Source organism: Mauremys reevesii, linkage group 3 (genome assembly GCF_016161935.1).
Source record: "Mauremys reevesii isolate NIE-2019 linkage group 3, ASM1616193v1, whole genome shotgun sequence".
In the NCBI taxonomy this organism is placed as follows: domain Eukaryota; kingdom Metazoa; phylum Chordata; order Testudines; family Geoemydidae; genus Mauremys; species Mauremys reevesii.
In genome coordinates this window covers 179166657-179194504 of record NC_052625.1, presented here as the reverse complement: position 1 = coordinate 179194504, position 27848 = coordinate 179166657, and the positions used below count along the sequence as shown (strand labels likewise).

Sequence of the window (27848 nt, the reverse complement as noted above, 5' to 3'; positions counted from 1 at the left end):
CTGGGTTTTTAAGAGGACTCTGGTCCCAGCTATCACCTGTGTCTGGTTTCCTAGATACTAGCAGAGGTGCCCTGCTCAGAGGGATACAGGGAAAGGGTGCAGGAGGGGCTCAAGATACCTGGGAAAAGGCTGTAGAGAAGACCTAAAAGAAAGCAGGCAAATGAAGGAAGGTTGGTTTTGATTGGCATGGTTAACCCTGTGGATGAAGTCAGTGGATGCAGCCAAGAGAAAGGACTTAGAGAAGATGCTAGGGGTAGGGGGTCTAGGGTAGGTATAAGGCTTGTCTCTTTGAGCCATCTATCTATGTTCTTTAATCTTTTATTTCCTATAGAACAGAAGGACTTTTTGGTTAGGCCAGAGGGCCAAATCTCCCATCCAGTGCATGAGAAGCCATTTTCAGTAAATCAATGGAGGGAACAGCCATCATCTGACAGCATGGGATAAGCAACCTCTAACTGGCATCCCCTACTGTTATTTGGAATCATCTTCTGGGCATATTTGACAGCAACATCACCAAAAGTAATCTGGCTCAGCTCTCCCATCTGCATTCACACACACGCACAACCCTCCCCTTCCTGGTCTTGCTGGCTTTTCAGTCTCAGCTTTGCTGGGGCAGCCACTGTCAAGTATCCTCTTGAAGGGCCTGGGGAAGAACATGAGCCTTCAACAAAACAGGAAGAGTGACTACATGCAAGGTGTATCAAATGCACCAAGTAAACACACTGAAGGGGAGGGAAAAATACTTGTTCCTTTAATCTCTTTCAGCTATAGTTTATCAGAGGGGTTACTTATAACAATATCAGGTACACGATTTTCAGATAAAAATGGGGTTTTCACATTGAAATTAGAAAATCCCCTTCACGTCTCTTCCAAATATCCATATGGGTTTCCTGAAACTTTCCTAATGATCTGCTTGTCCCTCAAGGCATGACAGACACCCTAAAGCTAAACCTACTTACATGTTGACAGGTATTCTAGTCACTCTATACATCTGTTGCTATAGAGACATACTGCACATTGGTTCTAGCTTATCATGTAATATCCAGGCTGATGAATGAATATATATGTTTTCTTCATATGATGTTAGCATTTTAGTGCAAAAATACATTATTCTTTCTCAGAGTAAGAAAGAAAAATTACAGCACAATAAAGCAAGGAAAACTAAACCAATCTTCTACAAATAGATTAGAACCCTCAAATATTTAACTGCTTTCTACATTAAGTTAAAGATTGAATAATGATCTAAACCACTAAGCACCTGGAAGAACTGGAGAGCCACTTCACCAATGAAGAGTGTTGCAAAGAGTGGCAAGAAGGTCTTGTGGTGAAGGCAGTGGCCTGAGTAGTTTTAGATCATATACATGGTTCTGACACAGACTTCTTGTGTGCCTTTGAGCAAACCACTTACTCCCTTTGTGTCTCAGTTTTCTCTGCTCTTAAATGAACCTAATATCTAACTCTCTTCACAGGAGTGTTGTAAGGTTAAGTTGATTAAATGTTTGTGATGAGCACAGTAGAAAAGCCTATTTTCCCGCTGTGTAAACACATGGAAAGACATCGTTCCAAACCCGAGCATTTTACATCCATCTTGCAAAGATGAAAAATGATTAAATAAGATGCAAGGTAGTAAAAAAAAAAATCAGGCCCAGGACACCCATGTTAGTCAGGCATAGATCTCCTGTATTCCAGGCCTGAGCTTTACACACAAGATCATCCTAAGAACCACCAAAGCCTTTTAAATCAGGAACTTTATGGATAGCCAGCATATAGGCCCCAGGATGAACTTACGGTGAGATGATTGTAGATACCATCCCAATAAGCATGCAAGCTGCTACATTCTTCACTAGCTACAAGTGGTAAAGTAGTACATACTAAGGGCACAATTCTACTCCCTTTACTCATGCTGATTAGTGTCCTACTCCACAAATAGTCCCACTGAAATAAACAGAGCTCTTTGCAATTAGGTGCAGTTCATCGTGAGTTAACCGTATCTGGTCCAATAACAGAAGTACAGTATGGGCCAAATTCTGCTTTCCTTGCACAGTTCTTACTCATGCAAAACTCTCATTGAAGAAATTCCTTTGTGCTCAACAAGAGTTGTGACAGAGCAAGGACAAAGCAGGATTTGACTAGTAAGATAATCATTCAAATAATTAACAATAAAATGTAGTACTAAACAAAATAAAGCACCACAGAACAAACATCCTCTCTTCCACACCAGCAACACACAATGTTGATCATTCTGCCATTGGCTGGGATTCAGAGAAATTCTGCTTTATTGAACCTTTGCTTCAGGTCAGTTCCATACTGCTTTAGTCAGACCGAACAAGCCCCTGTGTGAAATGATCACACTACCAAAAGCTAATGTCCTTTCTACCCTGAGTTTCCAAACTATCTTAATATCCTTAAACTATGTTAAACATCATTCTTCCTGGGAGAGGGCTAAAATGGTTTCAAATCCCAACATAAACAGAACCTAAATGCATTATAAAATGGTTCCCAGAACCATGTTTCAGCTTAAATAGGGACCTAAGACCAAATTCTACTCAGAATTACCAATATAGCTATGGAGTCCCACCTGTGTAGTTGAGAGCAGAATTTTCCCTGGACTATAAAAAGGGGATAGAGAATAAGAAGGAGAATATATTATTGCCCTTATAGAAATTGATGGTACGCCCACATGTTGAATACTGCATACAGATGTGGTCTTCTCATCTCAAAAAAGATATACTGGCACTAGAAAGGGTTCAGAGAAGGGCAACTAAAATGATTAGGGGTTTGGAACGTGTCCCATCTGAGTAGAGATTAAAGAGGCTAGGACTTTTCAGCTTGGAAAAGAGAAGACTAAGGGGGGATATGATAGAGGTATATAAAATCATGAGTGATGTGGAGAAAGTAGATAAGGAAAAATTATTTACTTATTCCCATAATACAAGAACTAGGGGTCACCAAATGAAATTAATAGGCAGCAGGTTTAAAACAAATAAAAAGATGTTCTTCTTCACAGAGCGCACAGTCAACTTGTGGAACTCCTTACGTGAGGAGATTGTGAAGGCTAGGACTATAACAGGGTTTAAAAGAGAACTGGATAAATTCATGGACGTTAAGTCCATTAATGGCTATTAGCCAGGATGGGTAAGGAATGGTGTCTCTACCCTGTTTGTCAGAGGGTGAGGATGGATGGCAGGAGAGAGATCACTTGATCATTACCTGTTCGGTTCACTCCCTCTGGGGCATTGGCCACTGTCGGTAGACAGGATACTGGGCTAGATGGACCTTTGGTTCTTATGTTCTTATGAAAACAGCATAATGGAGACAAATGGGCAGTTGGCATCCATGGGAATTGCACTCACATACAGTATTTCAGTGCAGTAATAACAAATTGTGGGTAGGAGGGAAGCCTATTTGCTTTTGTGAGTTGAAAACAGAACCCTAATGTTATTTAACTATGTTTATAAAATTTGCATCAGCATTTATTTTTGCAAACCTGATATACAAATCAAGCAGTCTGAATAATAGATTTTTGGATTAACTGGCAATATTGAAAAATCAGGGGAAATAACTGTTTTGAGTTGAACCAAAACCAAAATTTTTCAACTGAAACATTGAAACAAACACATTAGAGGTCTAACAAAACTTTTCATTTCCGTTTTACCATTTTTAATTTAAAAAAAAAAATTAAAGGGAATTCTCAAATGAAACATCATTTTGAACCAAAAAAATCAAAATATTTGTTTCAAACATGTCAAAATGAAATATTTTGATTTTCTCAGGATTTTTTAAAGACCAAAACAATACAGCAATACTGGTTCAAATTTGTGAAAATGTTTCAGAGTCTCCAAATCTGCATTTAAAGAAGAAGAAGAAGAAGCAGCAGCAGCTTTAGCCAAAAAAAATGTCACCTAGCTCTGTACAGATGGATCAATAAGAATATCTGACAATAGTGTGATGAAGTCCTGGCTCATTGAGTCCCAAACTCAGTATACTTCCACATACTTTTTAACTGTAAATCACCATGGAAAGGCTAATGAAAATCTGGCGTTAAGATATTGGTGGAATTGCACCTGCTTTACTCCAGGTCTGAACTTGGCCCCTGTCAAGCTATACAAATGTGTGTCATAGTTTCTGTTGGAGTGTCTTTTTAATGAACTAGGTCTTAAACATGCAGTATATATGAGGGAAACTAACCACTTTTGAGCCATCTTTCCAAAATTATTCGCCCTCCGGCAGAAACCAGGTCTTGGAAATTTTAGCCCAGAAAATGCCAGAAAGCTATTAGCAGCTGAAAAAGGAGTTTAGAATGGAAACTCTCAGCCAACTTTAATCGTTGCTGTCACAATTGCTCCAGGTATAATATTCTGCACTGAGCCTAAAGCAGAAAAGAAGTTTCATTACAAATGCAGCTGCATTTATAACTACACAGGATAAAGTAGAAAAAAATAGCTTAGCTAGGAACAATCCTGCATGGGAACTGGATGATCTAACAGCTCTTTTTTATCTCTCAATTCTGTGATGCTGTACTTTAGTTTTCTGTCAACTGACAGGTGACTATTTGTAAAGTCATTAGAAAATGGAGTGCTTAAAGACTTTCTTTGAGAATCACAAAGAAACTGGGATAGACAAAAAGAAAGTGATCCTGATTCTCCATTTCTACTGGTTTTACACCATTTAAACTCCATCAACATAAGTGTTATTCCTGATTTGTACTGGTGTAAATAAAAGAAAAATTGGGTCCCATATGAGATTTTCAATAAGATCTACAAGTTTCAGCTGTGTATAAGTGGCACTTTTATGTTTCCATAGCAACTCAAGCAGCATTTGTCAGTAATTAAAATTAGCACTGTAGTTTATTATAACTCCACAAGTTCCCTTATCAGATGATGATGATCCAAAAGCTACAATATTCTGCAACTGCAACTCAGAAAATATTTGATTTCCATTTGTAGTTCAGTTCCTCCTTCATTGGCTCAACAATATTCAGCCATCATTGCATCTGAACTCCTGAAGTTTATAATATCGTTTCCTCATTGATCTGAACAGTTACTGTCGAATTTTATATGTAGTACTTTTTAACAAGCTCCTTCTACAATCACAGATCCCTGCTAGCAGCAGGAAGAATGGCTGCTACACAACTTCACCTACCCTTGACATCCCAGGTGTCTTTTCAACCCCCACTTCTATCTCTAGTTGGGCAATGAGACACCACCCCTTCTTGTGTACTGAATGTAGAGGGTGGGGAAATTATATCAAAATAATCAAAGTAATCAGAATAAACCAAGCAAAGCAGTAGCTGAATCTTCAACCCACATTCAACTGCAACTCATCAGCCACATGAGATTCTGAACCTCCAGCACCATAGCACTTCTAATAGATTACAAGACAAAAAGGGACCATTGTAATCATCTAGTCTGAACTCCGGACTTCCTTTAATTAATTTCTGTTTGAAGTAGAGCATATCTTTTAGAAACACAGCCCATCCTGATTTTAAAATGTTCAGTGACAGAGAATCCACCACAACCCTGGGTAGATTTCTGCTGATAATACTGCTTGTCCCACAAGTCCTCAATGGCAAGATAGGGAACGGAGGCAGAAGCATTCAGGATAACCCTGCTAACATCTGCAGTGCTTTTTTCACAGGCAGTTTAGCATTACACACACAGGGTACGTCCACACTGCAATAACAGACCTGTGGCATGGCTGCAGTTGGCCTGGGTTAGCTGACTTGGACTCCCGGGGATCAGGCTGTGGGGCTATAAAATTGCAGTGTAGATGTTCGAGCTCAGGCTAGGCTGGAGCCTGGGCTCTGAGACCCCAAGAGAGAGGAAGAGCTCAGAGCCTGGGCTCCAGCCTGAGCCTGAATTTTTAGCCCCATAGCTTGAGCCCCACAAGCCTGAGTCAGCTGACCCGGGCTCTGAGATTCAGAGCCATGGGATTTTTCATCAGTGTAGACATACTCACAAAGGTTCTGTGTTAGCAGCAAGGACAGCTGCTAGCACAGCACTACTGTGATTATAGTTATTTTCTATATCATAATGATGCAAACATATCAAAATTGCATATTTATTATTCCTTTAATTTAATTCCTTGCCTATAGGTGGTACATAGACTCTTAGCGCCCTGCTAACAAAAAAACAGCAAAAATTAGGTTCCAGTTTATTTGTATTGAAGTAGCATCTAGGAGCCTTAGTCATGGAGCAGGACCCCATTGTGCTAGGGGCTGTATGAACACAGAAAAAAGAGTTCCCTCCAATCTATGTAGCAGAATATGTTGCTTCTCAGAGAGATATTGTATTTTCAACTGACTTTGAGCAAGACTGGGCATTTGTCTCTCAGAAACAGTCTACTAGCAGCTAACATGCCCAGCAAAATGTATTCTGATTAGTTGCCCTAAGGTAATAATGAAAGGGGAAAAAAAGAGTTCTACATATAAGATGCAAAACCAATACAGGTCCTCTGAAAAGACAAGGGTTTGAGCCACTTGCAAAAGAAGCAGCAACAGTGCCATGAGATTGTAAAAATGAAGATCTACAGAATTAAAAGTAATAAGTAATTGAGACTACACACACACTTGCAGTGTAATCAAAGTAATAGAATTAATGCTCACAGATTATAGAGAATATTGTTTCTCTGTAGTAAAGGTACTAGCCAGAATTAGAGCGGCTCAAAATTTTTCTACCACAAACATTTTCCTGTCAGCTAATGTTGTTTTGTCAAAATGGAAATTTTCTGCGGGGAAAATATTGATTTTGACAAAAAATCATCTTCCAAATGGAAAATTCTATAATATATATTATATAGTTTCAAACTGACACTATGGAATAGAATAAAATTTTGTTTTGACTTAAAATATTGTTTCAATTTAGTTCATGGAAACAAAAAGGTTTAAGCTTTCCATTCACCCTGTCACCTCTTCTCTCTCTCACTAGCTTTTTTGTTTGTTCATTTGCATGGACTTTGCTGTTCAAAGTAGTTCAAATATTTTCTTCAAACAAAGTTTAGCTCCTGGATCATTCACAAAATGTTCAATGAGTATTCCATTGTTTCTGATTCAATACTTGAACTGTTTGACTGGTCAGCTAAGTCACATAGTACTGTTTGAGTTCACTATTGGATACCCAGAACTAATTATTTTAGGCTGAAATGGAAGTAAGTTTCATGATTTTAAAAAATTCTGATATGGGCCCAAAAATTCATTTTTCTGGAATGTTTGTACAAGCAAAACCACACACAATGTTCAGGAAAAGCAAACAAAAAGGCCACAGATGCATTGGAAGTTAATTTCTGTTTAGAAGTCTCCAAAATGCCCAAGGAGAAGAATTCCCTACTATTCACCTTATCCTGGTGCAGATATATTCAAAATCCTACTGAGACTCATGATATTTCACAGCTTTTTCAAAATTAGATTATTTTGTTCAAGTGCCACTATTATGTTGCCTCCAGCTGGCTCCTTTCCCCTAACGCATGTGACTTGATATGATTATTGTGAGAAATGGTGTATATTATATATAGACAATTGTTTTAGTCAGTGAGAAATGCAAAAAGTGTTAGAGGAAAACCTTATATTTCTTTATAGAAATCTTTTTAAATAATAGTTGAGGTGCACAGAAGGGCACAGTTGCAATTATGGCCCAAATTTTCAAACCCAGGCACCTAAATGCCCATTTTCAACACATATATCCTAATTTAGGCATCTAAATAAGGATTTATGTGCCTAAATATGAATGTAGATTCCAGCCTCTAGGAATTAAAAAAGGGTTTGATCTTGCAAGGTGCTGAGAACTCTGGCTGCCATCTAGCAAAGTACTTAAGCATGTGTTTAAGCAGAGAGGCATTGGGTGGTTGGCTGAGGGGGGGTCCTTGGGGGAGGGAGCAGAGAGGAGAGGGGCCTGGGGCGGAAAGGTGGTGGAGCATGGCTGGGGACTCATGGGGAGGAGGCTAAGCAGGAGCAGGCCTCAGGGCGGAGCAGGGGGCAGGGCCATGGTCCAGGCACCAGTGTCCCCCCCCACACACACACTTTTAGGGAGCTTCCAGCACTCAGGCCCAGCCTCCCCAAATGTTGGGGCCAGTGTGGTTACTTTGGAAATAAGAGTCTGCATTATACCTTGCACTGTGCAATGCAGAGCAGAACACAGGTGGGAGTGAGATAGTAACAGCTGCCCTGTATGCTTCCCCAGTACTCCTTTGTATGTAGGGTGACCAGATGAGAGGGAGAAAATATTGGGACACATGTGGGGGGAGGGGGGTCCGCCAGCAGAGGGGGGGGGGGAAAGGGCGAGTGCTGCCGGCGGAGTGAAATATCAGGACAAATTGCATCCCGACCAAAGATCGGGACGTCTGGTCACTCTAATTGTATGTGGCCTGGATTCCATGGCCTGGAGCAGGATGAAACAAGGCATGAAGAGTTGAGTGAGGAGCCAGGATTCAAGTTCTATATGAAGAATGTTCCCTTTGGGGCTGGCCAGATTTCCTCTTGGAAAGCCACCCAGAAATTGCTGGTTGAACATGCACTAACTTCTCCATCCACACCTGTAAATACCATCTGGGGGAAGGGTAATTAAACAAGCCATCTGGCTCCTAACACTTTGTGAGCTAAAGCCCTTCTGTCATCAAGGAGGAACAGAGCTGGCCTTTCTCAGGGTCCACTTTCCACTCACATGCCAGATCCACAGTGATGGTCCCGTAAGAGCTTACTACACCCAGACGGAACTTGTCTTTTTGCAGAAAGTTAATGAACTCCATGTAATTCACCTTCCAGCTCTTCCAGTGGGGAAGTGCCACTTTGAACTGATCCTTCTTACTCAGATCTCAGCATCTGTTATGAAAGAGTTAAAACATGAATTGTTTGCCTGTATGCCCTATTGGCAGGGTACAACTCTTTCCCTTTCCCTCGTGTTTTCCGTACACTCAGGCATGGTGGCATTTCTGTCAGCAGACACTGCTCCTCTTGGGTTTTATGTATTTTGTCACAGTTGGCTGAGTTTTTCTGAGCTCATTGTTTTTATCTTCATTATATTTTAATGAAAAGGACATTTTAAAAATTGATTGTAGCCTTCAACGTTTCAGGGTTGAAGCACAGTTCTCTTCATATGGGTTAGTTACATCAACAAAGAAAAAGAACAAACCATGCTACAAAATGACTGTGTACACAAATGTGCTGTCAGCAGACAGGATAGCCCAACATAACCACACTCAGTGTGTTGCAGATGTACTCAGATGGGACCAGATTTTCAAGTGCTCAGCACCTAGAAATGGGGCCAGATTTTCCCAATATGTCTACTCACATTCAGGCACATAGCATAAAATTTTCAAAGATGCCTAAGTGACTTAGGAGACCATTTTTTAAAAATGTTACTTAGGCATGTTTGAGAATTTTACCCATCAATAAGAGCCAGATCCTCAGCTGCTGTAAGTCATCACAGCTCCATTAATGTCAATGAAGCTATCACAAGTTACATCAGCTGACGATCTGACCCGCTCCCTAACATGTACTCAGCATGCTGAGCTTTCTTGAACATCTGGCCCCCTACCTACCATCAATGAGGTCAAAACCTTCTCTTTTTCCAGTGGCACCTGTGAGTATTTTGTCCTTTAGCTTTGATACCAAAGCTGAATAATCTTATTTGTAAAGCATTTTGTTGTACTCCCTCTGAAGGGTGCTATATACAATCAAATTGTACTGTTAAACAACTTTTAAAGTTGAAAAGAGAAATGGTAGACTTCCCATGCATACTACATTGACTATTATTTCAAGGGAGCGATCACTTTGTATACTCTGTTCATGGCCATCACCAATATCCCTACAAATAATAAAAAGAAGTTTTTTTTCTATTTATGTTCAGTGAGTAATATAAAAATCTTATTTTTATTGGCAATTGGGAGATTTAACTCTAATTTCCTTTGAGCCAGGCTACTTTTAATGAAGGCATTGTCAATCACTGTAAACAAAGCAAATTCCAAAATGATTCAGCAAAATTAACAAAATCATCCAAAACAGACACAATAACTCAAGACAACAGAAAACAGGAGGAGCTACAGGTTTGAATATTAACCAAACTATAAACAATACATATTATTACATGCAAATAATAATGAAATACCTGCGCTTTAAGAGACATAATTCAGAGGGAAAATAATACAGGACTAAATTCTTGAGTCTGAGAATTTTGGGTGATGTAATTATACAGGCAAAACCCACACTGCTTATTCCAGCCAGGTAAACATGAGTACCATTGTATGCACATACATTTTCTACAGCTGCAGTTTAGGGACTGCGTTTTGAAAATCTGGCCCAAATCAGATTCTGCTTTGCGATTAACATAGCATAGCATAACATAGCATTAACTGAGCATTCCCAATGTAATTTACTGAATAATAGCCATGTCTCCTTTTAAAAATCTCAAATTTGCTAAAGTGCAGTTCTACGCTTTAAAAATGGTATTTTGTTCCTGCACAGATCTCTTTCCCAGGTGTGTACAGAGACAGAGCTGCTGACTTCAGTGCCAAAACTAAATGGTAACTGTTTTTTTTTAAACGCTTGTTAATTCTGCAGGCCCTGGTCACAGAGAGAAAGAGGTAGAGTTTAACGGCTTGACCCAAAGCCCACTGAACTCAAAGGAAAGACTCTTAGGGCTAAACCCACAAATGAGACTAGTAGACTCAGCTGTGCAATGCCTACCATTTAGGCTGCCACTTAGTGGAATCCACGGCCTTTAGTTAGTTGCCCAGGTTCCCTAGACAATGCATGGGGAGAGCTAAGAGCCTAGGAATGGTATTCACAAAAGCCAACAAGCTGAGCAAGGAAATGCCTAAGCTAGCCAATAGGAAATGCTGAGGAGAGGGGTATGATCTAAGCCCTGCCTCTGAGTCCAGACGCCAGAAGGAGGTGCCTGTCACCACTTGGGAGTCAGAGCCGTGATGAACCCTCTCCTGAACTTAGATGGCTTTGCCCTTTGTCACAAAAAACTGAGAAAGAGGAGGTAGTTGCCACCCCATTATAAATTTTAGCCAATCATTACGTTCTCACACCCAGGATGCAGGAGATCCACACTCATTCCCCTTCTGCCTGATTTGGAGCAGTGATCCAAACCCTACATCTCCTACCTGTCAGGTGAGTGCCCTAACCACTAGCCTATGGGATATTCTGAGGCTAGGGGCTCTCAGTCTCATCTGTTGAAACTGTCCCACTCTGTATAAAGAATTAAATATTCATTGGAATAGGGACTTGAATTCCAAAGCTCCACAGGAGTGCCCTAACCCCCAGGCTATAGAGACATGATCACTCACTCTTTAGCCCAATGAGGTGAGAGATGGCAGGTCAACTCTCTGCTCTACATCAGGCACAGGGGAGGGAAATTGAGCCAGGGCCTTCCCCATCCTAGATGAATGGGCCAGTCTGTTAGGCGGACTATGAGAACACTCACCAGATCAGGCCCTGCAGGTAAAATAGGCAGAGGAATGCCTAGGTCTGGTTTATACTATAGACCTGCATCAGTATAACTAAGTTGCTGCAGTGTTTTAAGTGTAGACCTGCTCCTAGTCTGAGGACCCCGCGAGGGGTTAGGCATGAACTAGGGTGCCCAGGGATCAGGACTGAGGTGGTGGTGCCCAGCAGCAGATTTTTATTCACCTAAGATACTTTAATCGGCAGAAATTTAGGGAGTTGAGGCACCTACAGAATTAGATGGCAACTGATGGGGGTTTTGAGGATCTACATTTTGGCCTTCGGTGCCTAAAGTGGCCCTTAGGTGCCTAAATCTCTTTTTTGGACCTACACTTTAGTGGCTTCAGCAAACTTTGGATCAAGGCTTCTACCTTCTTGTGAATCACCAGCTGACAGATTACTAACGCCCCAATGGGTGATACTTGAACAAACCCACTGAAGAGAACAGATTGCACCAGTGACAATTTGGTAAGATTGACAAGTTTGCGAAAGGAATTATATGATGTGGTTGCCTGTTAGCAGAGGGCTGGCCTAGATAACCCAAGAGGTTCCTTCCAGTCCTATGTTCTTAACTGAGGGTGCAATTTCATCAGCAGAACCATTTACCTCCTTTGTAAAGCACTCACGGATCTAAAGGTGAAATAGTCTATATAAGAGCTATTATAGAATATTATTATAAGAATATTATTATTATTAACATAATCATCATCATCACTGTGCATGCAGAGGAAACCACCTTGATTGTCAGAATGATTGCAGGTTTAGTTTGCAGGGCTGGCAGTTGGGTGCAGCGGTGAGGGGGCGGGGGGGGAGGTCTTTTTTCTTGTAAACTGAGCATATTTGGTTTAGAAGCCATTGAAACCCGTTAAACATGGAAAACCACAATGGCATTTTTGACGTCATTTTTCAGAGTACACCCACACCTTACATTGGGAAACAACATTTCTCTACTGCAGTGGTGCCCAAACTTTTCCCATCATACCCCCCATTTCCAGTACTGGGATCTGTCTCTTCCCACCCCTCCCCCGCCCTTTACTGCACTGTTGGCTCAGTAGAGGAGCTTGGGCTCATGGCAGAGCTGGGGGGCAGAACCGGAGATGGGGGAGGAGCTGGGGCTAGAGGCAAAGCTGGGCTGGCGTGAAGGAGGGACCAGAGCTGGGGCTGGGAGTGGAGCTGCGGCTGAGGTCAGGAGTGGAGCCACTGCCAGGGTCAGGAGCCGGGGCCCGGAGCAGAGCCGCAACTAGGAGTGGGGCTGGACCCTGCGGTCCAAGGCCGGGGATGGGACTGGGCCAGAGCAGAGCTGGAGGCAGAGCAGGGCTGGGTGGCGCTCTCTCCCTGCCCCTCATGGAGGCTGGCCCAGGCCCCCCCGCACCTGCCCAGCTGTCCTCTGTGCCCATCTAGGGAAGCACGCCCCACAAGTGGGCAAACTTTGATTTTTGCCCATTTATTTCATACTGCGCAGAAGCCATGATGGCTCGGATTGGCTTACTGCCTGCTTTCTATCCTGCCTCGCAGCTGATTAGACACAAGGGGATCAGGATTCATCTATTAACTTGCGCTCTATCCGCTGCCCTTTTGCCTGAGTGGTAGCAGCACTGCAACCCTCACCATCCTGCTTGAACAGGGTCTGTGGGGTTTTTCAAGGGAAAAAACAATACAGATATTTAAAAAAAAATAGATGTTGGAGAACAGCGTGTCCCTGTCTTAGGTAAATCAAATTAATTTAATTCCAAAACTATATTTGCCAGTGTTCTTTTGGGAAAAACAAAGAGAAATCAACAGAACCTTTCAGTTCTGATGCCATTTACTAAGATGCAACACTCCCATTGCCTGCAAATAGCAGCCAGATGAAACTTGTTAGAAGATTAAGTTTCAATTACAGTTGACATTTTGATAACGCCTCTGTCGTATCCCCAAACCCCGAGAATCGCCTGTTTCTGTACATCAGCTGATCAAAGTGACATCACTGGTGAAAACTACTGAAGAGATACGGTCACTGACATTTCAGTGCTCTGGTGATCATAGGACACAGTGACACTGGAGTCAATGGTGGAGAGAAGTCAACATTATTCCCAACAGGATGCTGGCACATGGAATGCTTTGCTGTTAAGAATGCATTGATGCTAGCATGATTTCATGGGGATTACATGTACTGGGAGTTCTCCGTTGCAGGGGAGTGATATTTACGCTTCTCAGCACTACTCACTGTAAAAGAATGGAGGGGAGGGGAAAGAAGGTGCTTTCGAAACAAAAAGGTGACGGGGGAGAAACACACCAATACTTCCATTAATAGCAATCAGAGGGAAGATGATCTGGCGCTTAGAGTACCAGCTTGGGAGACCTGGATTCAATTCTCTTCTCTGCCACAGACTTCCTGTGTGACCTTGGGCAAAGCACTTTGTCCCTCTGTGCTTCAGGTCCCCATCCATAAAAATGGGAATAATAATCTCTCTCACACAGGGTTACTGTGAAGAGAAATACATTGAAGACTGTGAGGCACTGAATACGATAGTGATGGGGGCCATGCGAGTAGTACAGAAGAAACAATTTTCCTCTCATATTTCAAATATTGTGCTATATACAGGGTGATTTCTGGCGAGGAATAAAAAAATGTTTAAAAATGATCTGCTATTAATACCTATAAAATAACTCAGATTCAGGCTTGAATAAGTGAAGACATTTGTAAATTAATTATATGCATGACATCCTCAAATGTAAACGATCCTAGAGCAAATTCAGATTCAGTGTAAGCAGGCACCCCTGACTTCAGTTTTAAAGCAGCACAGAACCACTGGTCTTGATTTGGCCCATATCCATCTTATCTCAAATTTTGGCTATAACAAATTTCCAGGACATGAGGATTTGGGAAGACAAGAATCTAAATGGGCAAAATCTGAAATAAAATTTTTTTTCCATGGAGCTGTACTCCTGTGCTATTCAAAGCATGGAAGCTGTCTTGGAAAATTAAAAAGGGAATCTATTTAGGGATTAAACGCTGCCCTATTATCCAAAAAATAAAAAGCTCTTGAAAGATGGAGGCTATTAAAATCTTAGCCTGTGGGGTAGTATTTATGCATCTAATATTGTCTTTCCAGCTAAATTATCTCTTAGATTTTACCAATCACTTTTCCTTTCACTTCAAATACTTGGGGAAAAAATCATCTCAGCTTTCTCATGGAAAGAGAGGCGATGAAGAGTGCAATCGTTATGTCAGGCCCTGATCCTGAGCACTGACTGGCCAGACCCGATATCCCTATGAAGCTCTCCTGAAGTTAATAGGGCTCCATACTGGTGCAGGGGTCCAGGTATATGGAGCTCACAGAAGGACCGGGGCCATTGGATTTTCGAAAGAGATCATCATTTTGAAAACTGAGATCTTTTGAATATGTGGCTGTAAATGGGAGCTGCTGGGTGCCAAGTCCTTTTTTTGAGTCCTTCACATTCCTTAAAACTCTCCTTTGCCACAAAGGCTACAAAAACTTGACAACAATTAGGCCACAAGTGTACTAATACCACTGCCTATCATGCAGACTCATATTTTCTCTTTGTTTTCTTATACTCCTTTGTCAGTCTCTCTGTACCCATCTGTTGTCTTGTGTCCTATATTTTGATTATAAGATCTTTGGGATAGGGACCAACTTTTTTGTTCTGTTTGTACAGCACCTAGCACAATGGGGTCCTGCTCCAGGATGGGGGCTTCTAGGTACTGTGGTGGTAAAAAAAAAGGATAAATTTGTTTTTGAAAATTGGGCCCCAACTGTGGGTGCTGAGCACTTGTATATATGGCCCTACTCTCTTTTGAAAATGTGGCCTTTATTTGTCATCTTGCAAAATGTGTCGTGAGTCTCAAATTATCCAGTTTAAAATACTGTCTACTGGCTCTTATTCTGGAGCTAGTTTATAACTTTGAGGGCTGGAAATGAAAAGTAGCCAGCTGGGGACATTACTTACCTATAGTCAAAGGACTTCAGAAAAACAAACTCTACAGTAAGGTACACTTGAGAGTGTAAAGTAGAGTTTATGAAAGTCACGGGAGAAGGAAATCTTTGTTCATACGCCTGGAAAAATTCCAGCATAAAAACTCAAAAGGAAATTTTGTTGGCACACACTCTGCAGTGTACTGAGCACCTTCTAATTCTGTTTACTTAAATGGCTTTGCAAGGCAGGATCCAGGATTAGGCAAAGGCCCAAGCTTCTTCTGATTTGTTTAAGGATTCAAAACATATGCCTGCCTTGGGGCTTGTCTTCACATACAGCACTAGAGCCAAGCTAAACTGTCATCACCATCGGTGATCCCTCAAAGTCGAGGATGATCTCTTTCATAGGTTTTATTTTTCATGGGTCCTTTGGTGACTGAGGAGTCTGATCCTTGAGCCACAGGTCGTTGGCAGATATTGCAGGTGGTGTTGAAAGACAGGATTGGGTCACAACTGCTGCATGACTGTTGTCTTCCCTTTCTTTGGGCATTTTTCTGAGACCAGGGCAAGGCAATTTTCCTCAAAAGTGGACATTCCCTCTCTGACAAGTCTTCACCAGCTACCCATATCCTGGGTTGCTGTCTCCCAGTGTGTGGTGTCAATGCCACATCTCTTGATGTTTATCCTGAGGGTGTCTTTAAAGCGTTTCTTTTGTCCTCCCTGTTTCCTTTCTCCTTTGATGAGTTGGGCATACAGCAGTTGTTTTGGTAAGCATGTATCAGGCATGTGCACACAGTGCCTGCTCCACCTCAGCTGGTGCTAGTTAATCAGGGCCTCAACACTGAAGATGTCAGTGTCCTCGCAGAGTCCAACATTAGTGCGATGATCCTCCCACTTTATGTTGAGGATCTTCCGAAGAAAGTGCTGATGCTGGCGTTCCAGGTTTTTCTGGTGTTTTCTATAGGTCACCCAAGTCTCTCAACCGTACCGGAGAGTTGGGATTACCACCACTTTATAAACTAAAAGTCTAGTACGTGTTCTGACGTTGTGATAATTGAACACCTGGTGAGACAGTCTGCCAAAGGCAAGGCTGGCGCAGAGGATTCTGTGCTGAATCTCGACATCTGTGTCTGCCCTCTGTGAGAGATGGTTGCCAAGATTGGTAAAGTAGTCTACATTTTCCAGTTCTTCTTTGTCAATGTAGATCTTCCTTGCTGTGTCTGATGTTCTCTACTGGGCTTTGTCTGGTCAATCTTTTGTTTTGCCAATGTTCAGAGTTAGCTCTAGACTTTTGTAAGCTTCAGAGAAGCAATTAAGGGCTGTTTGCAGATCCTCCTTTGAGTGTGCAATTATAGCACAATCATCTGTGTATTGGAGTTCAGTTATTGTTGCTGATATTACTTTAGTTCTGGCATGGAGACGAGAAAGGTTAAAGAGGTTGCTGTCAGTCCGATATTGGATGCCAATGCCCCATGGTAGACGGTCTTGGGTTAATGTTTTCATAGCTGCTAAGAAAATGGAGAAAAGGGTGGATGCCAGTACCCACCTTGTTTTACACCAGTTTGGATGACAAAGGGCTCAGCAGTAAAGCCACTGCACAGGACGGAGGCAGTCATCTAGTCATGGAGGAGTCTTACAATGGTGATAAATTTGCTTGGACAGCCAAACTTTGACATGATTTTCCACAAAGCCTCATGATTGACAGAGTCAAAGGCTTTGGTCAGATCGATAAAGATCATATACAGCTCCTGGTGGTGTTCTTGACATTTTTCCTGGATCTGCCTGGCTGTGAAAATCATGGCAGTGGTGCCTCGTGATGTCTGAAGCCGCACTGCGGCTCTGGAAGTACTTCCTCTGCAAGAGGGAGCAGGCAATTCAGTAAGATTCTAGCAAGAATCTTCCCAGTGATGGAGAGGAGGGAAATGCCTTGTTAGTTGCCACAGTCAGTCCTGTCTCCCTTTTGAAAATGGTGCTGATGTTAGCATTACGTAAGCCAGCAGGGATTTCTTTAGTGCACCAGATTTTGAGGATCAGCAAATGAATCTTGTTAGTGTTTCGCCCCCCACTTTCAGTACTTCAGCTGATATGCGATCAGGACCTGGTACTTTATTGTTCTTCATTTGTTTAATTGCTTTACAGATCTCCTCAGGTGTCAGTGGCTTGGCAAGAGTTTCTCTGATTGGGTGCTGAGGAATGGAGTTGATGGTGTTGTCAGTCACAGTTGATTCTCGATTTAGAAGCTTTTGGTAGCATTCCTTCCAGCGCTCTGTGATGGATTTGTAATGAATGAAGCTAAGCTGCAGTGCTTAAGTAAAGATGCTCCTATACCAATGGAAGAGCTTCTCCCAGCAGTGTAGTTAATATACCTCCCTGAGAGGTGGTACACGATCTACATGGGGGGTTAGGTTGGTATAACTACATCACTCAGAGGCGTGGATTTTTCACACTGAGCAACAGAGTTTTACTGATATAGGTCTGTAGCGTAGACCTGGCCTTGGCGTTGCAACAGAACATTTACCAAGATCTTGGGGATGGGGAGTTACAGGATCAGCTGAAAGCAATGCTTTGTGAAGCACACTGTGGCCCTGACCTAGAGCCCATTGAGGTCAATAGAAATACTCCCACTGACTTCCAAGGACTTTGAATCAGGCCCTATATGCCAACAGCAGCTTTGAAATGCAGCCAGCCATCAACATGGCAGACTGTACAACAGTAATAGAGGAATCGGGAACATTCCAGCTAAAGAGAGAGGGGCTGACTCCTTCTCTTACCAAAAACAATATTTAATGCCCAGGCAGAACAGATTAAAAAAATCAAGACCCTAAGGTCTCAGATGAAGGATCAGCTCTGAGTTCCATGAACTCATCAATTCTAAGGCCAGAAGGAACCATTGTGATCATCTAGTCTGACCTACTGTGTAACACAGGCCATAGACCTCCCCCAATATCATTCCTTTTGAACTAGACAAAAATGTAAACCCTCAAGAAGCTGAAGGGCTAAATTGATGCTACTGGTATTTTGAGACTAAAGGTACGTCTACACTGCCAAAAACGCATCATGCCAGTGAGTCTCAGAGCTTGGGGCCAGTAGCTCAGGCATCTGTGGCTCGTGATATAGGACTAAAAATAGCAGTCCAGACATTCCCACTCATGCTGGAACCCAGGCTCTGAGACCTTCTCCATTCACTGGGCTTCAGAGACCGGGCTCCAGTCCAAGTGGGAATGGTTACACTGCTATTTTTAGCCCTGTAGCACAAGCCCAAATGAGTTAACCTGGATTCTGAGACTCTCTGCTGCGGAGGTTTTCTGCAAAGAAGATGTAACTTATGATTCTTGGGACTTAACACATTTCAAACCTGAGGCTTAAAATCACTAAGCCACTATTTTTATCTTCTTTGGTAAAACCCCCAAGACACTTTTTTTTTAAAGTATATTTGAGAAGACAATTCACATGGACAAAGAACATCTTGGTAGTGATGAAGAAGCTGACTGACTGGCATACCTAAGATTACAAGTAGCTCTGGCCTCTCCTGTTACCTGGACCACACTCCCCCAGTGCTGATGTGTGGATGAATAAGCAGAACACCTGCCTAGATTTTGTAAAGAGTCAGCTAAAAGGCATTTGGGGATAATACACTAATACACATTTATAAATGTCCTCTTCCATTCATTTATGTTCGTACCCTGGGCTGACCCTTTGTTTCAGTACCAAGCCATGTACTCAACACTTTCATCTAATGCCATAATTCTCTTCACTGTATAACCAGATGTAACCTCTTGTAAAGAAAACAGTTTAATCAACAACAGGATGCTACCAAAGCAGAGCCTGGGACCAACTGATCTCCTTCAGAGACGCGACATCAGATGATGTGATCAGCTTTTCCCCCATTATAAATAAAGGTCCATGTACAGTATGTGTAATTAGAATATCCAGCAAAGAGTGATGCCAAAAGGTAGGCGTTTTGAAAAGACTCCAGTACCAGCTAAATGAACAACATGAAAAGAATTACTGGTAAATAACATTTTTGTGCAATACTGACATCAGCAATTTATTTGAACAGCCGGGTCTCCTATATCACACAGTACATACATGTAATGTCATATTTACACTTTAAACCATTTTCTAACACATTTACCTGCCTCCCTCCAGCCGAAGATTCTAAAAATGAAAACGCTTTGCATGGTCCTTATGAATATGTAGGAAACATTGAATCATCTCCTTTACCCCTAAAGCCAGCATTTTCCAGACTTAAGAAAACTGAGCCTTCCCTTTAATCCTACCATGTGGTGTTAAAGACCTACTTCTCACTCACCCTCCTCTACCCTCCCCCACAGTTTGTGTTAAATCAAGAATAGGTATTTTATTTCTACTTGGAGGAATTTGGTAAATTAACAGCAGCATAAATGTAAATGATTTCATTGGGTTTTTATACTAAAAACACACAGCCACCTCTTCAGAGAAGTCTGAATACACACCAACCCAATGATGTCAGCTAAAAATATCTTATCAGCATTATCAAATTTATTAGTCTAGCCAGTAAACTGCTGCAAACCCAGTTATAGATTAAATGTCAGAACAAAGTTCATCCTGATTGTTTCCCACTCAAATGAGGAAAGTGAACAATCGCAGGCTTATAAATTTGTCACTACCCACTACCCACATTTAGACAAGGGCAGAAGTGTCAGTTTGTCATGCAACACTGCCTGCCTATGTACCCAACAGATGAACGGAGGGATTGTTTATGGTGTGCAGCTCTAGTGCAAATGACCTTTTCTTAGCTAAACTACGCCAGGGAGGCACAGGACTATACAAATATCACCATTTCAGACAGCCTGCTTTCCTGTCCCTGGATACCCAGCAGCAGCTATGTACGATTATTATTACTACTTGTATTAATATCATGCCTAGGTGTCCATCATTGTACTTGGCATCATCCCCAGCACTGACTCATCCATCTTTGGATCAACTCAGTTATATTTCGGAGGTAACTACTGTTTTTACCTTAGATCCCAATTCTTCAGACATTGTTTATAGGGCTCTTGGCCCCCTCATCTCTTACAGCTCTGTTGTAAGTTCCAGTAGAGACAATGGTCACTGGAATGTCTTTTGCGCTTACATGTCCAAACATAATCTCACCTTGGATTTAGGGATTAAGAAGAAAATTAATGGAGTCATCAATCCAGGCCAGGTCTTTGACAGACCCCGTGCAATAATACTGTGAAGCACAAGCTGCATACCTTAGTCTGCAAGCTAGAGAGAATGTGTGTCTGGGGGTTCCCAGCACCTCAATAAAGAATCCTTTTTGTGTTGACTACATGAGTCCCATCCTTTCCATAGCAATGGACACACCAGAAATATAGCTTTGCTAAAACATTATAAAATTGCCACCCTCCCGGATCAACTAGTAGGGGAAATTGATAAGGCCGGCAGTGAAAGCGGGACAGTCCTAGTACAAGGGAGGGAAACATTTGTCAAAGGACAATAGGTAGGTTCAGCCCTTGGGAGTCTCTGGCACCCATTGGCCAGCTGGAGGTGAGGGGTGCTGATTGGCCAGCATTCCCCAGCTCCCAGGATTTAGCCCCGAGCAGGGGCCATGTGGAGCATCTTTCGGCTCCATTCCAGCAACCCACCCTGCCTACCCAAACTAGGAATGAGAATCCAGTCTGGCAGATGCTGCGAGTATAGGCAATCACCTATATAGAGGAGCAGGAAGGAATTTTCTCTCTCATGGGCTGATTGGCAGAGGACTAGGGAGTTTGCCTTCCTTGCAGCCCCTTCAAGCCACAGTGAGGTAAATAGGAACATGCTTAGTACCTAACTTAGATACTGGGGTAGTGGTGTTTATTCGTCGCAACTCGTGGCTGGTTTCCAATGTGGTTAAGAGAATAAAATGAACAGTTCCCAGATGTAAAAGACCGGACATTTGGTGGTGGGCTTTGAGCTCATGTGATAGGGTGAGAGGTTGTGATCTTTGCAGGCTGAGGTCAGATTTTGTGGCCTCACAGGCCAAGGTCCCCACCCTGCTGCACCTCTCAGCAGGGAGGTTGCTAGGACTCAGAGAGCACTGAGTCGTGTGGGATAGGCTGAGGAGAACCACCTCACATTATGGGTTATATGGTAAGAAGCCCTGTAACCCCCACACTGGAACCAATTAAATGCCTGATACAGGAGAGTATGCGTGATAGGCGGGAGCACCTCTGCCTTGTGTTAAAGATTAATAAAAGTTGCGACCTGCTGCTTAATTCCCTGCATGCGTCAGTCCTCATTTTGCTGCTGTTTCTATATCAATATCAACACAACATTTCAGTTCCCTTTAAGAGTCTTTAAAAACATAAAATCTATTTTCCATACATTCCTCTTAACAAAGCCAAAACTACACACTGAAGTTAAAAGGGAAAGAGAATAAAACACCAGCTTATACCTTCCTTTGGCTTATCAGCCCATCATATCTCCTATGTGTCTAATTGTCAGACTATAGGCACTGCAGGGCAGGGACCGTATTTACTTTGGGGCTGTTGATTGCTCTGAGAATGTGATCAGCACTTACATGCACAAATGATGTTCGTAGTCATCGTGATACTACGCCATTCCTGACAAACACATGGCTTACAGCCATCATGGTTTGTTTATTACTAGAGTTAGTTGAAAATTTTCCATCCACATTTAAAAAAATAATAATAATTTTGATTAAAAAGAAATTTTTGTGAAAAAAAATCCATGTGTCAAAAAATTTCACAGTGAAAATAATAATTGCCCAACCAGCTAACCCTAATATTTATTACACCACAGTCAGAGCAGTCGTTTGATTATCTTCCTCCCTGATGCATTATAAAGAATGTCATCATACACCAGTTTCTTAGCTCTTGAAAATGCAAAACAAAACTGGCAGTGGAATGTTCGTTATGAATGCTAAACATTGCTTTTCCATAAAATACAGATAGCTCAGAATAATTGTGAAACACCTGCCATAATGGTACTGTGCAATTAAATTATTATGCGATGAAGGCAGAACTGTTTAAATTAAGAGCGTATGGAAAATATGACAGTAAATCACTTACATTAAAGATGCACTTAATTAAAACATTGAGGCACAATATTGCTTGATCCTTTAAAATTACCCCCTTTTCGTAAATACTCAAGTGCATGCATTTTCTGACAGATAATGTGTGAACCAGGCAATACCTTCCATGAAACTATGCTAGAATTTTATCATGCACCAAAGTCATGAAATATGACAACATGGACTGGTCAAACCACTCGTTTAAAAGGAAATGAGCAGCAGTTAAATTACAGGAGGTACTGTAAGCATTGCAGGTTTCATGCACCAAATAATATCCTAGATTTCAGACAAAATGAATTCACTGTGGTGCAGAGTGCATGGTTTCTGCACCGCTAAAGCCCTGTGGTGGGGCTTTGTATGGGGGAGGAGAGAAAACACGATTAGTCACACAGATGACCTGTATATACTCTGACCCCTGGGGCGGTGCTGTACTGGTTAAAAGATAGGCTAGGGCAAGACTCACAGAATACATGATTATGCAAATCCAGTGACTCAAAGCATCCCAAAAGGGAATGGAGAGGGGCTGCAGATAGAAATCCAGCCCAGAGACTGGAATAGCAGTCACAGATGGGCTGGCCTGGTATCTGACTGCAGGATCATGTGTGTTTGAATTCCATTTCTCCCACCTCTGCCTGATTCTCTGCTGGCTGATTTAGACTTCGTGCAAGAAGGGCTGGATTTCATCCCATAGAGTGACCTGGGGCTGAGCAATTCAGAATAATGATGGGCCTGAACAGAGGAAAATCAATACTGATTTGTCTGGTTTGGCCTGCAGCCCAGAAGCACTTTATGTGACGGAAGAAGAAAGATAAGCATCTTAAAAACAAAGTTCCACTTCTATCTAGTGATACCTCATTTAGTAATATATTAAGGAAGGGCAGGTTCATTACCTGATTTGATTTTTCACAACCATCTCTTTGGCACCAAATTCTGTTGTAAAAGTGTCTCATGTGCATCAACCAGGTCACTATTTCCCCAACCTTTCCGGGAAACTGTACAAGTTTCCTAGACTGAGACTGTGGTCATATCAACCAGTGCTTGCCAACTCCCACTTAAATGTGTCTGCATTAGCCAGTCATGGAGCTTTGACTGCTCCTGACAACCAATTTGTTGGAGCAGACAAGCTTCACTGTTGGTTGACATTGAAGAGGGCGCCAGTAGCTGGTTAAGGCCCAGCTCTGCGAGTCATTATTAAGGTAGCAAGGGGGAGCACAGAATATCAATAACAGAAGGCTGAAGTACAATTACTGGGGGTGTATAGGAATTTGGTAACATCCCTTTAAATAATATGGGATGCTTCTAGTGGGCCTTCTAGTGTCTTGTGTCGCAGAGGCCAGCAGAACCTAACAGAGCAGCAGCGTATACATTATGTACCTAGGCATTGTATGTTTGTGTAGTTTGTAAATGTGGTTACGTAGAACCCAATTGTGTGTGTGTGGTTGTCTCCTATTCTTAAAGTTATGCACAGAACAAAGACAACAGACAAGTAAATCAGCGAGTGGGGAAGCACTGAAATAGGTCACTAAGGGCTTGTCTTCACTATAGCAGTAAGTCGACCTAAGTTACACTACTCTAGCTATATGAATAACGTAGTTTGGGTCGACATAGCTTAGGTCGACTTACCCCGGTGTCTTCACTGCACTGCATCTATGGGAGATACTCTCCGGTCGACTTCCCTTACTCTTCTCTGGGAGCTGGAGTACTGGACTCAACCGGATAGTGCTCTGCCGTCGATTTAGTGAGCCTTCACTAGTTCTGCTAAATTGATCCCTGCTGCATCAATTGCAGCAGCATCCATCTCCCTGGTAGTGAAGACAAGCCCTATGATGCAGGTTTTCCAGAGTAACAATTTTCCAAACTTTCTATTCCCAATAGCTTTGAGGAGGTGAATGTGGTTAGCTCATTGGGATTGAAGTCAATGAGAACTGTTCCTATCTCTGAGCTGCTGTGTGGCCTCATACAAGTCGCTTGGACCTTGAGGTGATTTCTCCACTTGGACTTTAGAGATAATAGTAGTCATTCCCCACTTTGCCAAGCAATTTGAAATCTTTGGATTGGGAGCATTAAATGCAGAGTATTAATAACCATGAGCTTCTGATTCTTGTGTGGCATGCTCAGGCTGAAATTGTGAAATTCTTTATAGCAAAATAAAAGGCTGGTTCAATCTTTCCAAACAACCTGATATTAATTAGAAAGACACCAGATCTCTTCTTATCCACTCCCACTTCTAACTGGTGAGGAAATGCCACTACCCAGGAATACACAAAAGAACAACTCTGACCCTCTCACTAGGGGCTGTCACCCCATGGACACAATTAGACAATTAGCACAGTGTTACTGGTTATTCTGGGTCAGGCCTCTACTTCTGTTGCTTTCTGCTTTTTCCCACTAGGCGCAGCAATGAAAAGGAGGCAGGTTCTTCATGCTATGGACCAGCTGCTTGTACTCTCATTGGTGTTAATGGGCCCATTTGAGGAGCAGGATGCAACTCAACATGAACAGGGGGATCAGAACTTGTCACTAAAGTTTGTACAGAAGTAGAAGGTGCAGTGGGCGTCATCCTGCATCACATAGGTTACATTTAGTCCCACAAACAGTCCAGGAGCTGCTCATGTAAGTAAGGTATATTCATAGGAATACGGATTTGCAGGATTGGACTCTATATGGAGAATATGAATGGGAAATTTTTGGTGGTACAAAGGGATGGTAGGCACCCAACTTCACTTGACTTTCCTTGTCCTTTGAGTTTTTACAGTCTCCCTTGTAATGTGCTTTACAACCCTTAAATTAGTTCTTTCTCCTGAACTGTTTGGAACTGCTTGTGTCTTATTGTTAGTAACAAAAAGAGTAAGGATATGTCTGTTTTTATGGATATATACATACAAAATAACATCAAATCGCTGTAGGTGTACAGACACACTCTTACCAAACAATACTGTTCATGACGTGTCCCAGCTGGTTCTGCGATTACACAGCATGCACGCCTGTCTACAAGTCATTTTAAAGGATGTTTATGTAACAGCTTGAAAACAAAAATGTGATGTTTAAACCTGAAAACAGGCATTAAGTAGTGATGTGTGATTTGAGCTGTCATCGGGCATGTCTCCTTAGACATGAGATAGAAGGGTTCATTGGTTAAAAAGATACTTTAATTAAATGAAAATATTGAGCAAAATTTCATATCATTATTTATCCCAATAGCATAAAAGGCCAAACTTTTTTTAAAAAATAGACAACCAAGTTTTCCCTTCCAAACATGCTCCTGGAGGCAGGTAGGCAGCTACACCTGCACATGGACAGTGTACATTCGGTTATTAATTTGTGCATTCCAAAATAGGTGCTTTGCATGTGCATTGGCTTATTTGGCTTGTATGTTTTGTAGGCAAATATGAGGTTTGATTAAAAAATATTTAGGTAAAATTTTCAGAAGTGCCAAAGTCCCATTTTCTAAAGTGACAAACACTTAGGAGCCTAAATCCCAATAGGTTCCTAATTGCCTAAGTCATTTTGAAAATAGGTCTTAGACATGTTTGAAAATTCTTCCCTTAGGGATTATTTGTATTGCTGTAGACAGTGTACACAGTGCACACACCCTGACCTAAAGAGTTTAAATTGTATGGCCCTTCTCCTGTAATCACATCAGTGTGGGTGATCTCTTACGCCAGCACAGAACGTAACTGCCTTCAATACTACTTCACACTGCTCTGTATGGTCACGTGCGCCCAATTGTAGTCAGGCCTCAGGAAATGGTACATTTGCAGTGACACTTGCCACAGTATAGCTACTTTCCCAGAGTTTTCTTAGCTGAGATTTTACCCCACAGAGCATGAGAAGCAGTTTGAGAATCAGACAATTCCGAAACAACACAGCTGGAACTTCCTACCATGTAGGAAGAGCAACTTCCTGGCCTTGACGAAAAGACTGACACTTCCTGCTCCCACAATGAGACTAGTGTGTTTTGAACAGCTACTATATATGGTGCATAACACCAGACCCATTTTTAGCAGCAAAAACAATGTAAATTACTCAGGAAAAAAAATAGCTTCTCACCATTTTCCTTGATAGTAGTTGCTGATGCTGAGAGAAAAATTATTGTCATGTGGCTGGGAATCCAAGGCCGGTTTTAAAATGTAGATTACTATGTACGGAAACAGGGAGAGGAAAGATAACTAATAAAGATAGGACCTCTCTGCCCCTTCCATAAGATAATCATGTGTTTCCAATATACATCTGTAGTGAGGCGGCCTGGCTCCCGGCCGCTCCTGAGAGGGAGGAGCCAGAACAGCCGCCACAGTGGGCGGAGCCACTACCGCCTGTCCCCGTCCCCCGGAAGTCAAGGGGCGGGACAGGAAGTATAAGAGCCCCGGCCCAGCGCTCAGTTGCAGCCCGGCGGCCGGAGAGGACAGACGCTCCTGACCAAGCTCCTGCGGGACCGAGCCTTCCCCGAGCCCGGTACCCTGAAGAAGGCTGGCCGAGCCTTCCCCGAGCCCGGTATCCTGAAGTGGACTGGCCGAGCCTTCCCCGAGCACGGTACCCTGAGGAGGACTGGCCGAGCCTTCCCCGAGCCCGGTACCCCGAGGAGCTGCCCGAGTGTAACCCCGACCCGCGTCCTGAGGAGCAGCCCGAGCTAGCTGGCTCTCAGCCCGACGAGGAGCCCATGGTGTGGGACCCAGCGCCGGACACCAGTAATGAGCAGGTACCCATGGAGGGGGAAATGGAAAGTAGCCCGGGGGTAGCTGACCCCAGTCTGGCTACAGCAGACGTTGAGCCAATGTCGGTGTGTTGCGGTCAGGACCCCACCGACCCAGCAGCAGACTAACTGCTGCTGTTAGGGCCCCGGGCTGGGACACAGTGGAGTGGGTGGGCCTGTGTCCCCCCTGCCACCCCTCTCACGGGTGGCAGTCTCCCCCTCACACCAGCGCTCAGACATAGAAGTCTGGACTCACCTATTGTTGTTGCTCAGCTCCTGCTGCCAAGGACCTGAGCCCCTTGAACTATTGCTGTTGCTCAGCTCCTGCTGCCAAGGACCTGAGCCCCTTGAACTATTGCTGTTGCTCAGCTCCTGCTGCCAAGGACCTGAGCCCCTTGAACTATTGCTGTTGCTCAGCTCCTGCTGCCAAGGACCTGAGCCCTGAACTATTGCTGTTGCTCAGCTCCTGCTGCCAAGGACCTGAGCCCTGAACTATTGGTGTAGCTCAGCTCCTGCCTGAGGGTCTGAGCTAGAACTGCTGTTGGTTGCCCTGCCCTGACTGAGGGCCTGGGGCTTAAATTACTGACTCTGTTTATTGTTGCTCAGCCCCTGCCTGAGGGACTGAGCCCGTGGACCTTCGGAGACTGATTTGCGGATTTAGGCCGTGTAGTGAGGCGGCCTGGCTCCCGGCCGCACCTGGGACGGCCGAGCCCCCACACCGGACCCTTACAACATCCCATA

The 27848-nt window shown here is 42.9% G+C and overlaps 1 long non-coding RNA gene across 3 annotated transcripts; it reads left to right on the top strand.

Annotated features, from left to right (window-relative positions):
- The first annotated feature begins 26 nt into the window (after positions 1 to 26).
- On the top strand, positions 27 to 24982 carry LOC120400301. Of its 3 annotated transcripts, none has more exons than XR_005595698.1 (4): positions 27 to 267; positions 10454 to 10512; positions 11779 to 11908; positions 24810 to 24982. It is a non-coding gene; the product is annotated as an uncharacterized LOC120400301 (long non-coding RNA). The 3 variants fall into 3 exon arrangements; XR_005595699.1 differs by lacking the exon at positions 24810 to 24982 and adding an exon at positions 17497 to 17556; XR_005595700.1 differs by lacking the exon at positions 24810 to 24982 and adding an exon at positions 13901 to 13992.
- Positions 24983 to 27848: the final 2866 nt, after the last annotated feature.